This window comes from Delphinus delphis, chromosome 20, assembly GCF_949987515.2.
Source record: "Delphinus delphis chromosome 20, mDelDel1.2, whole genome shotgun sequence".
NCBI lineage: Eukaryota > Metazoa > Chordata > Mammalia > Artiodactyla > Delphinidae > Delphinus > Delphinus delphis.
In genome coordinates this window covers 10,108,373-10,121,790 of record NC_082702.1, presented here as the reverse complement: position 1 = coordinate 10,121,790, position 13,418 = coordinate 10,108,373, and positions in this window count along the sequence as shown.

The window sequence follows — 13,418 nt, the reverse complement described above, 5'->3', positions numbered from 1 at the left end:
TAGCGCGCCCAAGAAGGAGGATGAACGAGGAGCGTCCCCGCGCGCCGAAGAGGCGATGCTGGTCGCCGCGACCCTGGCAGGAGCTGCAGGCCCTGTGCTAGGAGCTGAACGTGGACGAGGGGAGCGCAGCCTAAGCCCTGGAAGACTTCACAACTGTCCAGGGCAACTACAGCCTAGAGGGAGAAGTAAGTTATACACTGGTTGGCTTGTTCATTATATCTTGCCTGCCTCAAAAGCATTATTCCCACGGTTGGAAAGGGTATCATGGAAGGAAATTGTGTTTCACTTACCAGAATACTACCTTCAGCTAAATTAAGTTTGATACAGTTTTTTAGTAAAATGAAGAAGTGGATGGACCTGTCTAGAATTTTGTGAACGTATGGAAAGGCTAGAAAGAAATTTTGAGGGGTCTACTGTAATTTTCAAAACCGTTGAGCCAGTTTTTTTTTTAATATTTATTTAATTAATTAATTAATTTATTTTGGCTGCGTTGGGTCTTCATTGCTGCGCGGGGGCCTTCTCTAGTTGCAGCGAGCAGGAGCTACTCTTCGTTGTGGTGCGCAGGCTTCTCATTGCGGTGGCTTCTCTTGCTGCGGAGCACGGGCTCTAGGTGCGCGGGCTTCAGTAGTTGTGGCACTCGGGCTCAGTAGTTGTGGCTCGCGGGCTCTAGAGAGCAGGCTCAGTAGTTGTGGCACACAGGTTTAGTTGCTCCACGGCACGTGGGATCTTCCCGGACCAGGGCTTGAACCCGTGTCCCCTGCATTGGCAGGCAGATTCTTAACCACTGTGCCACCAGGGAAGCCCTCTTTAACCCTCTTTAATCTGCATCCATTCCTCATCTTTTCTTTGTGCTGTGCGACATTAACATTTTTGAAGCAGAAATATTTTGAAGTTGAAAAACACAATAAGTTTTATGGAAGAGAGATTGATTAGAGGAATAAGATCTTATGCAGTTGAGGCAGTGTCGAGAAGGTCCAGAAAGGGGAGTTAGGGGATCAGTGGAAAATACCAGTCAGCCTTCTGGAAGCAGTAGTGCAGGTGGACAAGTCAGAGCTTTCAGGAAAATCTGGGAAGTTGTATATCCACCTGCTAGAGTGGTACCACGAAGGACAGCTGGTGAGGAAGTCTGTGGAAGGCATCTGGTCGTGGGCCTGGGGTCGCTGTTGGTCAGCAGGGCAGAAAGTTGAGAGGAGATGAGCAGAGTTTGGGGGAAACAAGGTCCCTGTGCTTTTTCATCTCTCTCTACACTGAACGGGAGAGTGAGAGCAAGCTGGAACCCACTGGCACATCTGTGTGGGTAGAACAATGACCATATGTGGGTAGAACAATGAGCAGCCTTCACTTCTTCCTTTATATTTTCATGCAATTTGCTCTTTCAGCCAACTCTAACCTAGTACCATACAGGGAAGAGGGAGTCTAAGAAAGATGGGTCCCCCTTAGCCCAGCTGACACAGTACAAAACCACCACAAAAGTGCGCCCTGTTTTCTCTATTTCAAAAGAGTTTTTCTGAGATTGGTACTCCTCCCTTAATTGTCTGGAAGATTTCACCAGTAAGACCATCTGGGCCGGGGCTTCCCTGGTGGTACAGTGGTTCAGAATCCGCCTGCCAGTGCAGGGGACATGGGTTTGAGCCCTGGTCCAGGAAGATCTCACATGCCATGGAACAACTAAGCCCGTGCGCCACAACTGCTGAGCCTGTGCTCTAGAGCCTGCGAGCCACAACTACTGAGCTCGTGTGCCACAACTACTGAAGCCTGCGCGCCTAGAGCCCGTGCTCTGCAACAAGAAAAGCCACTGCAATGAGAAGCCCGCGCACCACAACAAAGAATAGCCCCCCCGCCACAACTAGAGAAAGCCCGTGTGAAGCAGCGAAGACCCAATGCACCCAAAAATAAATAAATTAATTTAAAAAAAAACCATCTGGGCCTGGATTTTTGTGGTTAAAGTTTTAAACTATGCGTTAAATTTCTTTGATAGATATAGGACTATTCAGATTTTCTATTTCTTCTTGGGTCAGTTGTGGTATTTTTCAAATAATTTTTCCAGTTCATCAAAATGTTCAAATGTATTGATATGAACTGGTTCATAATATCCTCTTATTACCCTTTTCATGCTTGTAGGATCTATAGTGATGTCTCATTTTGAGTCCTGATATTGGTAATTTTTCTCTTTTGTTTTTCTTCATTGGTCTTGATTGGGACTTATTGATTATATTGAGCTTTCAAATAGACAGCTTTTGGCTTGTTGACTTTTATATTGTATATTTGTTTTCTATTTTGTTGATTTCTGCTCTTATCTATATTATTTTATTTTCTACTCTGTTTTAAATTTGTTTTTCTTTCTCTACCTTCTTAGATCTTTGATTTTTAAATTTTACTTTTCTGATATATACATTAAAGCTATACGTTTCCCTCTAAACATAATGCTTACAGTATCCATAAATTTTGCTATGTTACGTTTTTACTGTCATTCAGTTAAAAATGAGTCCTTATTCCCATTTTAATTTCTTCTTTGGCTCATGGGTTATTCAGAAATATGTTGCTTAATTTCCAAACAGAGATATTCTAGTTATCTAACTACTGTAGTGCTCTAATTTCATTCAAACGTGATTGGAGAATATATACTATGTAATTTTCATCCCTTGAAATTTTTTAAGGCTTGATTTATAGCCCAGAATATAGTCTATTTTGTGATGCCCTTCTTTATCACTGATAACTTTCCTTGCTTTGAAGTCTGCTGTGTCTGAAATTAATATAGTATATATTATAAAAATAATAGATCTGTTGGCAAAAAATTCCCTCAATTTTGGTTTGTTGCGGGAAGTCCTTATTTCTCTTCCTTTTTTTTTTTTTTTTTTTTTTTTTTTTGCGTTACGCGGGCCTCTCACTGTTGTGGCCTCTCCCGTTGCGGAGCACAGGCTCCGGACTCACAGGCTCAGCGGCCATGGCCCACGGGACCAGCCGCTCCGCAGCATGTGGGATCTTCCCGGACCGGAGCACGAACCCGCGTCCCCTGCATCGGCAGGTGGACTCAACCACTGCGCCACCAGGGAAGCCCCCTGCCTTGTAATTTTTTCTTGATAGCCAGACATGATGTGCTGGGTAAAAGGAACTAAATAGACCTTAAGCAATGTGGTGGTGAGGTGTAGGTCGGGGCGACAGGGGAAGAATTCTACAATCCTATGATTGGTCTCAGTCTTTTGGTGAGTTTATGCCTCTAGACTATGAACTTCACAAGTGTTTTTAATTTTTTTCTCCCTCTTAAGTGGGAGAGTATGACTAGTGTGGGCTGGAGTTGGGTATTCCCCTTCCCCAGGTGAGTTAGGCTCTGATAATACCCCAGCAGGTTAGGATCTGGTTAATTAGTTCTCCCTGGGGCAGGCCTTGTTAGGAAGGACAGAGAGCTCTGATGAATTTCAAAATGGTCCTTTTCCCCCTCTGCCTAAAGCACAAGGGGATTTTTGTCTAGTGTTTACTGTGGGAACCAGCTTGAGCTCCTGGAAGTAAATCTCACAAAATTGTGGGGGGCCCTCCTGTGACTGGGTACCCCTGGAGTTTTTTTTTTAATTCATTTATTTATTTATTTATTTTTGCGATACGCGGGCCTCTCTCACTGTGTGGCCTCTCCCGTTGCGGAGCACAGGCTCCGGACGCGCAGGCTCAGCGGCCATGGCTCACAGGCCCAGCCGCTCCGCAGCATGTGGGATCTTCCCGGACCGGGGCACGAACCCGCGTCCCCTGCATCAGCAGGCGGACTCTCCACCACTGTGCCACCAGGGAAGTCCCTATTTATTTTATTTATTTTTATTTTTGGCTGCATTGGGTCTTCGTTACTGTGCTTGGGCTTTCTCTAGTTGCGGCGAGCGGGGGCTACTCTTTGTTGTGGTGCACGGGCTTCTTACTGCGGTGGCTTCTCGTTGCAGAACACGGGCTCTAGGCAATCAGGCTTCAGTAGTTGTGGCGCACGGGCTTAGTTGCTCCACGGCATGTGGGATCTTCCTGGACCAGGGCTTGAACCCATGTCTCCTGCACTGGCAGGCAGATTCTTAACCACTGTGCCACCAGGGAATCCCCGCCCCCCTTACTGGTGTTTTTAACTCTCAGAGTTGTCCACACTGAGCCTCCAGATTCATCAATTACAGCACTGGTTTTCCTACCCTGGCACTGGTTCCCGCAGCAGTTTCTGCCCATGAGTCTCTGCTCTGGTAAGTTTTTATTCTCTGTATTCACCTGTCGGGTCTCTCCAATCTTGGGGGCAGTGGTTTGCCCTGTGTCCTCACCTCTCTTAAGGATCCTAGAAGTGGTGATTTTTCAGTCTGTTCAGCTTTTTCCTTGTTAAGATGGAGTGGTGACTTCCAGGCTCCTTGCATGTGAAGCTGGAAAACAGAAGCTACCTAAAGGGCCACATATACTTGAAAAGAATGTACATTCTTCAGTAGCTGGATGTAGTGTTCTATATGCGTCAGTTAGTTCAAGCTGATTAATTGCACTCTTCAAATCTATATTCTTTATGACAGAGTTTTTGCTTGTTCTATCAGTTACTGCATGAAGCATGTTAAAATGTTTAGCTATGATTGTGGATTTGTCTACCTCTCCTTTTAGTTCTGTTAACTTTTGCTTTATGATTTTGTAGATATTAGGTGCATGCAAGTTTAGGATTGTTACATGTTCCTAAAAACCCATTTAAAACTATGAAATGTCCCTCTTCAACTCTTGGGATACTTCTATCTAAAGTCTACTTTGTCTGATATTAATATGGCCACACCGGCTTGCTTTCTTTGGGTTAGTATTAGCATTGTATCTATTCTCCCTTTATTTTACTCTAAATCCATCTGTGATTTTATATTTAAAGTGTATTTCTAATAAAGAGTACTTAGTAGGATCTCCTTTTCTCTCAAGTCTGACAATATTTTCCTTTAATTGGAGTGTTTATTTTCATTTACATTTAATATATTTGGTGATATAGTTGTGTTTAAGATTACTGTGTTATCTGTTGCTGTGTAACAAATCACCCCCAAATTTACTGGCTTAAAACAACAGCAGTCATTGATTATCTCTCAGTTTCTGTGGGTTAAGAATTCATGAGTGGCTCGTCTGTATGATAGCTCAAAATTTTCTACATCCTTGCCAACACTTGTTTTTTGTTGTTTTTTTAATTTATTTTTTAAATCTATTTTTTATTTATTTATTTTTGGCTATGTTGGGTGTTCGTTGCTGCACACGGGCTTTCTCTAGTGGCGGCGAGCGGGGGCTACTCTTCGTTGCAGTGCACAGGCTTCTCATTGCGGTGGCTTCTCTCGTTGTGGAGCACAGGCTCTAGGCGCGCGGGCTTCAGTAGTTGTGGCATGTGGGCTCAGTAGTTGTGGCTCGTGGGCTCTAGAGCGCAGGCTCAGTAGTTGTGGCGCACTGGCTGAGTTGCTCCGCGGCACGTGGGATCTTCTCGGACCAGGGCTCGAACCTGTGTCCCCTGCATTGGCAGGCGGATTCTTAACCACTGCGCCACCAGGGAAGCCCTGCCAACACTGATTATTATCTGTCTTTTTTATTGTTGCCATCCTAATGGGTTGAAGTGGTATCTCATTGTGGTTTTGATTTGCATTTTCCTAATGACTAATGATCTTGAGTATCTTTTCACGGGCTTATTGGACACTTGTAATTGGACACTTGAGAAATGTCTACTCAGATCCTTTGCCCATTTTAAAATTGGGTTGTCTTTTTATTATTGTTTTGAAAGAGTTAATTACGTATTCTAGATACAAGTCCTTTATCAGATCTATGATTTGCAAATATTTTCTTTCATTCTGTGAGTTGTATTTTCACTTTCAATTTTAAAGAAGTCTAACTTACCTATTTTTCCTTTTGTTCACCTTGCTTTTAAAAGGTTGTTACCACTGGTATAGACTTCTCGGTTAACAGTTTGTTTTCTTTCAGTGCTTTAAACATGTCATTCTCTTGTTTTTTGGAATCTGTTATGGGTTGAATTGAGTCGCCCAAAAAAAGACGTGTGGACATCCTCATCCCTAGAATGCAACCTTATTTGGAAATAGTGTGTTGCCAATGTAATTAGTTAAGATGGGGTCATAATGGGAAAAGGTGGACCTCTAATCCAGTATGACTGGTGTCCTTATAAGAAGATGGCCATGCAAAGACAGAGACACAGGGAGAGTGCCGTGTGAAAAGGAAGGCAGAGATGGGAGTTCTGCAGCTGCAAGCCACGGAGTGTCCAGGGCTGTCAGAAGCTAGAAAGGAAGGATTGCCCTAGAGAGCAGGACGCTGCTGACACTTTGATTTTGGACTTTTAGGCTTCAGAATGATGAGACAATACATTCTTGTTTTAAACCACCTAATTTGTGGTACTTACGGCAACCCTAGAAAACTAATACAGCTACATAGTTTCTATTGAATAGTCAGACACGCTCAGAAATTGATGTCTTTTTAAAAAATTTATTGAAGCATAGTTGATTAACAATGTTGTGTTAGTTACGCTGTACAGCAAAGTGATTCCGTTTTATATGTATATATTCTTTTCCGTATGATTTTCCATTAGGGTTTATCACAGGATATTGAATATAGTTCCCTGTGCTTTACAGTAGGACCTTGTAGTTTATTCATTCTATATATAATAGTTTGCATCTGCTAATCCCCAACTCCCAATCCATCCCTTCCCCCACCCCTTGGCAACCACAGTTCTGTTCCGTATGTCTGTGAGTCTGTTTCTGTTCTGTAGATAAGTTCATTTGTGTCATATTTTAGATTCCACATATAAGTGATATATGGCATTTGTCTTTCTCTTTCTTACTTTACTTAGTATGATAATCTCTAGGTCCATCCATGTTGCTGCAAATGGCAAAATTTCATTCTTTTTATGGCTGAGTAGTATTCCATTTTATATGTATCTAATACCACATCTTTATCCGTTCATCCATTGATGGCCACTTAGGTTGCTTCCGTCTCTTGGCAATTGTAACTAATTGTAACTAATCTACTGTGAACATTGGGGTGCATGTATCTTTTCAAATTAGTGCTTTTAGTGGGTTTTTTTGGATATATACCCAGGAGTGGAATTGCTGGGTCATATGGTAGTTCTGTTTTTAGTTTTTTGAGGCAGCTGCATACTGTTTTCCACAGTGGCTGCATCAGTTTACATTCCCACCAGCAGTGTATGAGGGTTCCCTTCAAAAAAGCTTCTTTAGAAATTGCTTCTGCGTTCATGTTCTCTCTTGTCTCCTTACGCTACTCCAGTTATACCCGTAACAGACCATTTAACAGTGACCCACATGTCTCACGCGCCTCCTTTGTTTTTGACTTCCGTTCTTTTGTCTTGGAGCTTCATTATGAATAATTCCTGTTGACCTGTCTTCAAGTTTACTGTTCTTTCCTTCTGTTAGCAGTAGTCTGCTGTTAAATCCATCAAATGAGTTCTTTTAAAATTAACATTATAGAAGGATAGTACACGTATGATAAAAATGCTCACACTACCCTTGTTTGGTTCACTGGGTTCTGCAAAATATCTGTACTTCCATAATCACCATACAAATCAAGGTACAGAGTGTTTTTATTATCCTCCTTCCAGCCAATCTTCCTTAACTCCTCCAGGCAATCAGAACTCTGATTTAGGTTATGATTGATTAGCTTTGCCTATGCTAGAGTTTATATAAATGAAATAACATCACGTGTACACTTTTAGGGCTGGCGTCTTTCTTTCAGCTTAATGGTTTTGGATTGACCCATGATGTTGCATGGATATGTCATGTTCCTTTTTATTGGGTGGTATTCCTTTGTATGACTATACTGCAGTTTGTTTCTGTTCAAATGAACATTTGAGTTATTTCCAATTTTTTGATTTTATGAACAAAGCTTCTATGAACATTTGTGTAAAGTCTTTTTAAAGATATATATTTATATTTCTTTTGGACAAATACCCAGGAGAATTCTGAATCGTAGGGTAAATGTATATTCAACTTGACAAGAAACTCCCAATCTGTTTTACAAAGTGTGGGTACTATTTTAGACTCCCTTCGATACTGTGTGAGAGTTCTGTGAGTTCAATACTATGAGAGCTGTAGCGGCTCCATACTTTTCCAGTGTTTGGTATTGTCAGTCTTTTAAAATTTTAGCCTTTCTAGAAGATGTGTAGTGATATCTCTTTGTGGCATTCATTTGAATTTCCCTGGCAATCGTAGATGTTGAATACCTTTATATGTTTGTTGGCCATTAATACATCTTATTTTGAGAAGTGTTCAAGTCTTTTGCCCATTTTAAAGTTGGATTTTAAAAAATCTTTTCATTATTAAGTTGTAAAGATACTTTATATATTCTGAATTCAACTCATTTGGTAGAAAACATAATTACACATATTTTCTCCCACGTTCTGGCTTACAGTTTCATCTTCTTAACTTCGTCTTCTGAAGGACAGAAGTTTTCAATTTTGACGTAGTCCTCTTTATCTTTTTTTTTTTCCTTTTATGGTTAGTGCTTTTAGTGTCTTGTCTAAAAACCTTGGTCTCCGCCAAGTTCGTGAAGATTTTCTCCATTTTTTTCTAGAAGTTTTATAGTTTTAGCATTTATATTTAGGTCTATGATTCATTTGAGGTAATTTTTGTGTGCATTGTGAGTTAGCTTTGGTTTTGTTCATGCAAATGTCCAGTTGTTTCAGCACCGTTTATTGAAAGGACTATCTTTTCCTCTCCTTGAATTACACTACATATTTATAGAAAATCAACTTTGGGTCTATATTTGCACCTCTATTCTGTTTGTATGATATATTTCCTTACACCAGTACCACACTGTCTTGATTACTGTAGCTTTAAAAAACATTTTATTGAAGTATAGTTGATTTACAATGTTATAAATATATATTCTTGGGCTTACCTGGTGGCGCAGTGGTTAAGAATCCGCCTGCCAATGCAGGGGACCCAGGTTCGAGCCCTGGTCCGGGAAGATCACACATGCCGCGAAGCAACTAAGCCCGTGTGCCACAACTACTGAGCCCTCGTGCTGCAACTGCTGAAGCCCGCACGCCTAGAGCCCGTGCTCCACAGCAAGAGAAGCCACCGCAATGAGAAGCCCGTGCACCGCAACTAAGAATAGCCCCCGCGCGCCGCAACTAGAGAAAGCCCACGCACAGCAACGAAGACCCAACGCAACCAAAAATAAATAAATAAAAATTTTTTAAAAAGTCATGCCAAAAACTGAAGAAAACGTTTGCAACACATATATTTAACGAAAACCTAGTCTCCAGGATATATGAAGAACTCAATAATTAATTAAAAGACAAAACACCACAGCAAAAAACAGGCAAAAGCCTTGGACACTTAACAAAAGAAGATATATGAATAGCCAGTAGGCTCGTGAAAAGGTGTTCAATATTTTTAAACATTATGAAAATTCAAATTAAAACCACAATGAAATGCCACTACACACCTGCTAGAATAGTTAAAATTTTAAAAGACTCTCAATATCAAGTGTTGGCAAGTACAAAGAATAACACCTTCCTGGTACTACACGGGAAACAGCCCAAATATTCATCCATAATGGATAAATTCTGACAAGTTACTACCATGAAATCCCACAGAGTAAGGAGAATGAGCAAAGTACCACCTGCACAACAAAGCGGTTGAATCTCTCAAATGCAATGCTGAGCGAAAGAAGATAGAAACCAGAGTCGCTGGAATGTATGATTCCAACGATATAAAGTTCATAACCTGGCAAAAGTAATCGATGGTGTTGGAACCAGGATAGTGGTTACCTTTGGGGGGCAGAAGTGGTTGGAAGAGGGTTTAAGGGGGAAAGGTCTATGCCTTGACCCATTTTGGTTACATAGATTCACTCTGGAAATTCACTGAGCTTTGCACTAATGATCAGTGTGCCTTTCTGTAAAATTCAAAGAGGATAGTTTTATAAATCAGAAAGTGGTAGCCTTTCTTCCTCCAATCCTATTCCCCAGAGGTAGCCATGGATACAAATTGGGTAGTGTCTTTATCCAGTTATAAATATATTTACTGAGCTGTAAATATATTTACTTGCATTTTTCACGTAACAGTGTATCTTGGAGGATGTGGCATATCAGAACTGTGAAGAGCTGCCTCCAATCTTTTATCAGTTACGTTGTATTCCATTGCGGGGAGACCCAGTATAAACAGTCAGCTGTTGACTGTTTTCCATATTAGCCACTTTGAGCAGTGTAGCAGTGTCCATTTTGCACCTGTGTGAGTATTGCAAAGGGATGCATTCTTAGAAGTGGGGTTTCTGAGTTCAAGGATATGAGCATTTTAAATTTCCCTTTGAAAACCGCTCCATGTATAACAAAGTGCTTTAGGCGAGACTATAAGAAAATGTGGGAGAGCTAGTGATACCATTTTCCGCCTCAGGGCCTCTGGGATATTGTGAACTGCAAGATGATATCTGTGTTCCAGGTGAAGGTTGAAACTCAGAGCAGATGCTGCTTCCTCCAGGAAGCCCTCCCTGATTCCCAGACAGGGTCAGAGAATTCTTGGGCTTCCCCAGCTGCCTGAGCTCCCCACGTCTAGCCCTGACCACTCTGGATGATAGATGTGTCTCCCCATACACCCCCCCCCGACTTGTCAGTTCCATAAGAGCAGGGCCAAAGCTGTTGAAGTCACCACAGTGTCCCCAGCACCACCCTGCACAAGGTTGGGCACAGAGGATGAACTCGGATGGATGGATGGATGGAATTTATAGGACTAGAGAGAGTGGAGACTCAGAGCGGACGGGACTCAGCTCCCAGGGGCTCAGAGAGGGGGGTAGAGACTTGAGGATTGGGAGGGGGGCTTCCAGAAGGGGACAGGGTCTCAAGGAGAGAGATAGAGACTCAGAGAAGGGTGGCATCTCAGGGATAGGCATGGGAACTCAGAGAGGTGACTGGGGCTTAGAGAGAGGAGTTAAAGTTGGCGAGGACCACGGATGCTCCGATAGGGGGTGCAAGTTGCAGAAGGCCTGGGAGCTGAGGCGCCAAGGCAGGGTGCGGGCTCGGTAAGTTCCCTCCTTTGTCCTCCTCCTTTTGCAGACAGCGAGACCCAGGCTTGTCTCCTCAAGCTTGCCACCTGCTCAGATCTGCAGGGCTGGGGAGGGGCCCAGGGGCTTTGCTGGGTCAGCGCTGGACGCCGTTGATCTCTCCCCTACACCTACACTGTTCATCAGAGAGGCATTGGGCTGAAAAGGAGGGTCCCCACCCTCTCTGGGCAGGGACGGAGGGGAGGGGGCGGGAAGCCCCAGGGCAGTGTGGATCCTGACCCCTGGTGCCTCTCCTTGCCCAGAATTTCCCGCCCAGGTGACTTTTTGGTCCTGGCTGCACTTTCACGTTTAGATGGGGTTGAATTATCCTGATCCCAGTTGACTCAAGCCCAGTTCGAGGAGAGGGCATGGCCGCCTGGAGGCTCCCTGCCTCCCTTCCTCTCATCTGGACCGTGGCCATGGATAGTCGCCTCCCCATCTGGCTTCATCTTTCTCCCCAGTGATGGGGCCGCTCAGCCACTTCCTGGTTGTGTGATCAGGGTGACCGTCAGAGCCTTGGGGACCTCATCAGTGCACCAGGGAGAATAACACCATCCACCTCACGAGGGTTGCCGGGGACCAGGCAGCGAGGCGCCGGGTACAGTGAGTTAGGAGCTCGCTCGCCCTGGCACACAGCGGGGCTGGCCGACAGCGGCCAAGAGCTCTTGGAGTCCATCTGATTGCGGTTCAGATTCCAGCCACTGCCTCTAACATACTGTCCTAACCTTCTGAGCCTGCTTCCTGCCTGACAGAAACAGTGCCTTCTCCCAGGGCCAGGGGGATGGTGCCCTGAGATGTTCTGCATCTCAGACACACTCAGGGAACCCCTTGCACAGAACAGGTACCCAGTAAACAGTTGCCGCCCTGCCCCAATCCCACAGCCAGAAATCACCTCCGTCTGAATCCAAACAGTGAGTGTTTCACAAGCGCTCTCTCTGGGTTAGGATCTGAGCCAAACGCCTCACACACAGCCTCCTCGCTGAGCGCTCCCAGCCCGCTCGCTTGGCAGCGGGGCTGTTGTCAGAGCCTGGGGTGAGCAGGAGGGGTCCCGTCCCTGGCACTCGTTGGATGGTGACTTTAGCTGCACTCCTGCCCCCATCTGGGCCTCTGTCTCCAAATCTGCAGGTTTGTTGAGCGAATCCTCGGGAGCATCAACTGTCAGGAGTCTTTCCCCCATTTTACAAACATGGAAACTGAGGGAGTTCCCTGGTGGCCTAGTGGTTAGGACTCCAGGCTCTCACTGCCGTGGCCTTGGTTTAGTCCCTGGTTGGGGAACGGAGATCCCACAAGACGTGCAGCGAGGCCAAAAAAAAAAAAAGAAAAAAAAGTGGAAACTGAGGCTCAGGGTAAGGTCAGAGCTTCTCAGGGGACCAAGAAAATGTTTGTAATCTAGAAAAAACGTGGAACACAACGTTCACAACCAAAAAGTAAAGAACGCCTAAATGTCCGTCAGCTGATACACGGGTAAGTAAAATGTGGTGCGTCCAGACAGTGGAATGTTATCTGCCGATAAAAAGAAATGATGTACTGACACGTGCTGCAACATGATGAACCTTGAAAACATCATGCAGAGTGAAAGAAGACAGACCCGAAAGATCACTTATTTATTCACAATAGGCAAGATACAGAAACAACCCAAATGTCCAGCAGCAGATGAACGGATAAAGAAAGTGTTGCATAGCCCATACGGCAGAATATTATGCAGCCTTTACAGAGAAGGAAATCCTCCCGTTTGTGACAATATGATTGAACCTGGAAGCCGTTACGTGAAGTGAAATAAGCCTGTCACAAAAGGACAAATTCTGCCTGATGCCACTCACATGAGGTATTCAAAATACTCAGACTCTGGGGGTGGGGGAGGGATGGATTGGGAGTTTGGGGTTCGCAGGTACAAACTACTATATAAAACAGATAAACAGCAAGGTCCTCCCGTAGAGCGCAGGGAACTCTAGTCAATATCCTGTGATCAACCGTAATGGAAAAGAATATGAAAAAGAATGTATATGTTTTGCTGTGCAGCAGAAATGAACACAACATTGTAAATCAACTATATACGTCAATAAAAAATAATAAAAGATTAAAATACTCAGATTCGTCAAAGTAGAGAACAGATGGGATGGGATGGGGAAGTCCAAAGATCTGCTGTACAACATTGGGCCAGTAGTTAGCACTCCTGTATTGTGCACTTAGAAATGTGTTAAGAGGGTAGATCTTATGTTGTGCTCTTAACACACACACACACACACACACACACACACACACACACACACACACACACACACACACACACACACACACGACCACGTATTCTGTGATCCCATTTATACGAAATGTCCAGAACAGGCAAATCTACGGAGAGAAAAAGTAGGCCAGTGGTCACCAGGGCCTGAGAGGCATAGAGGGGT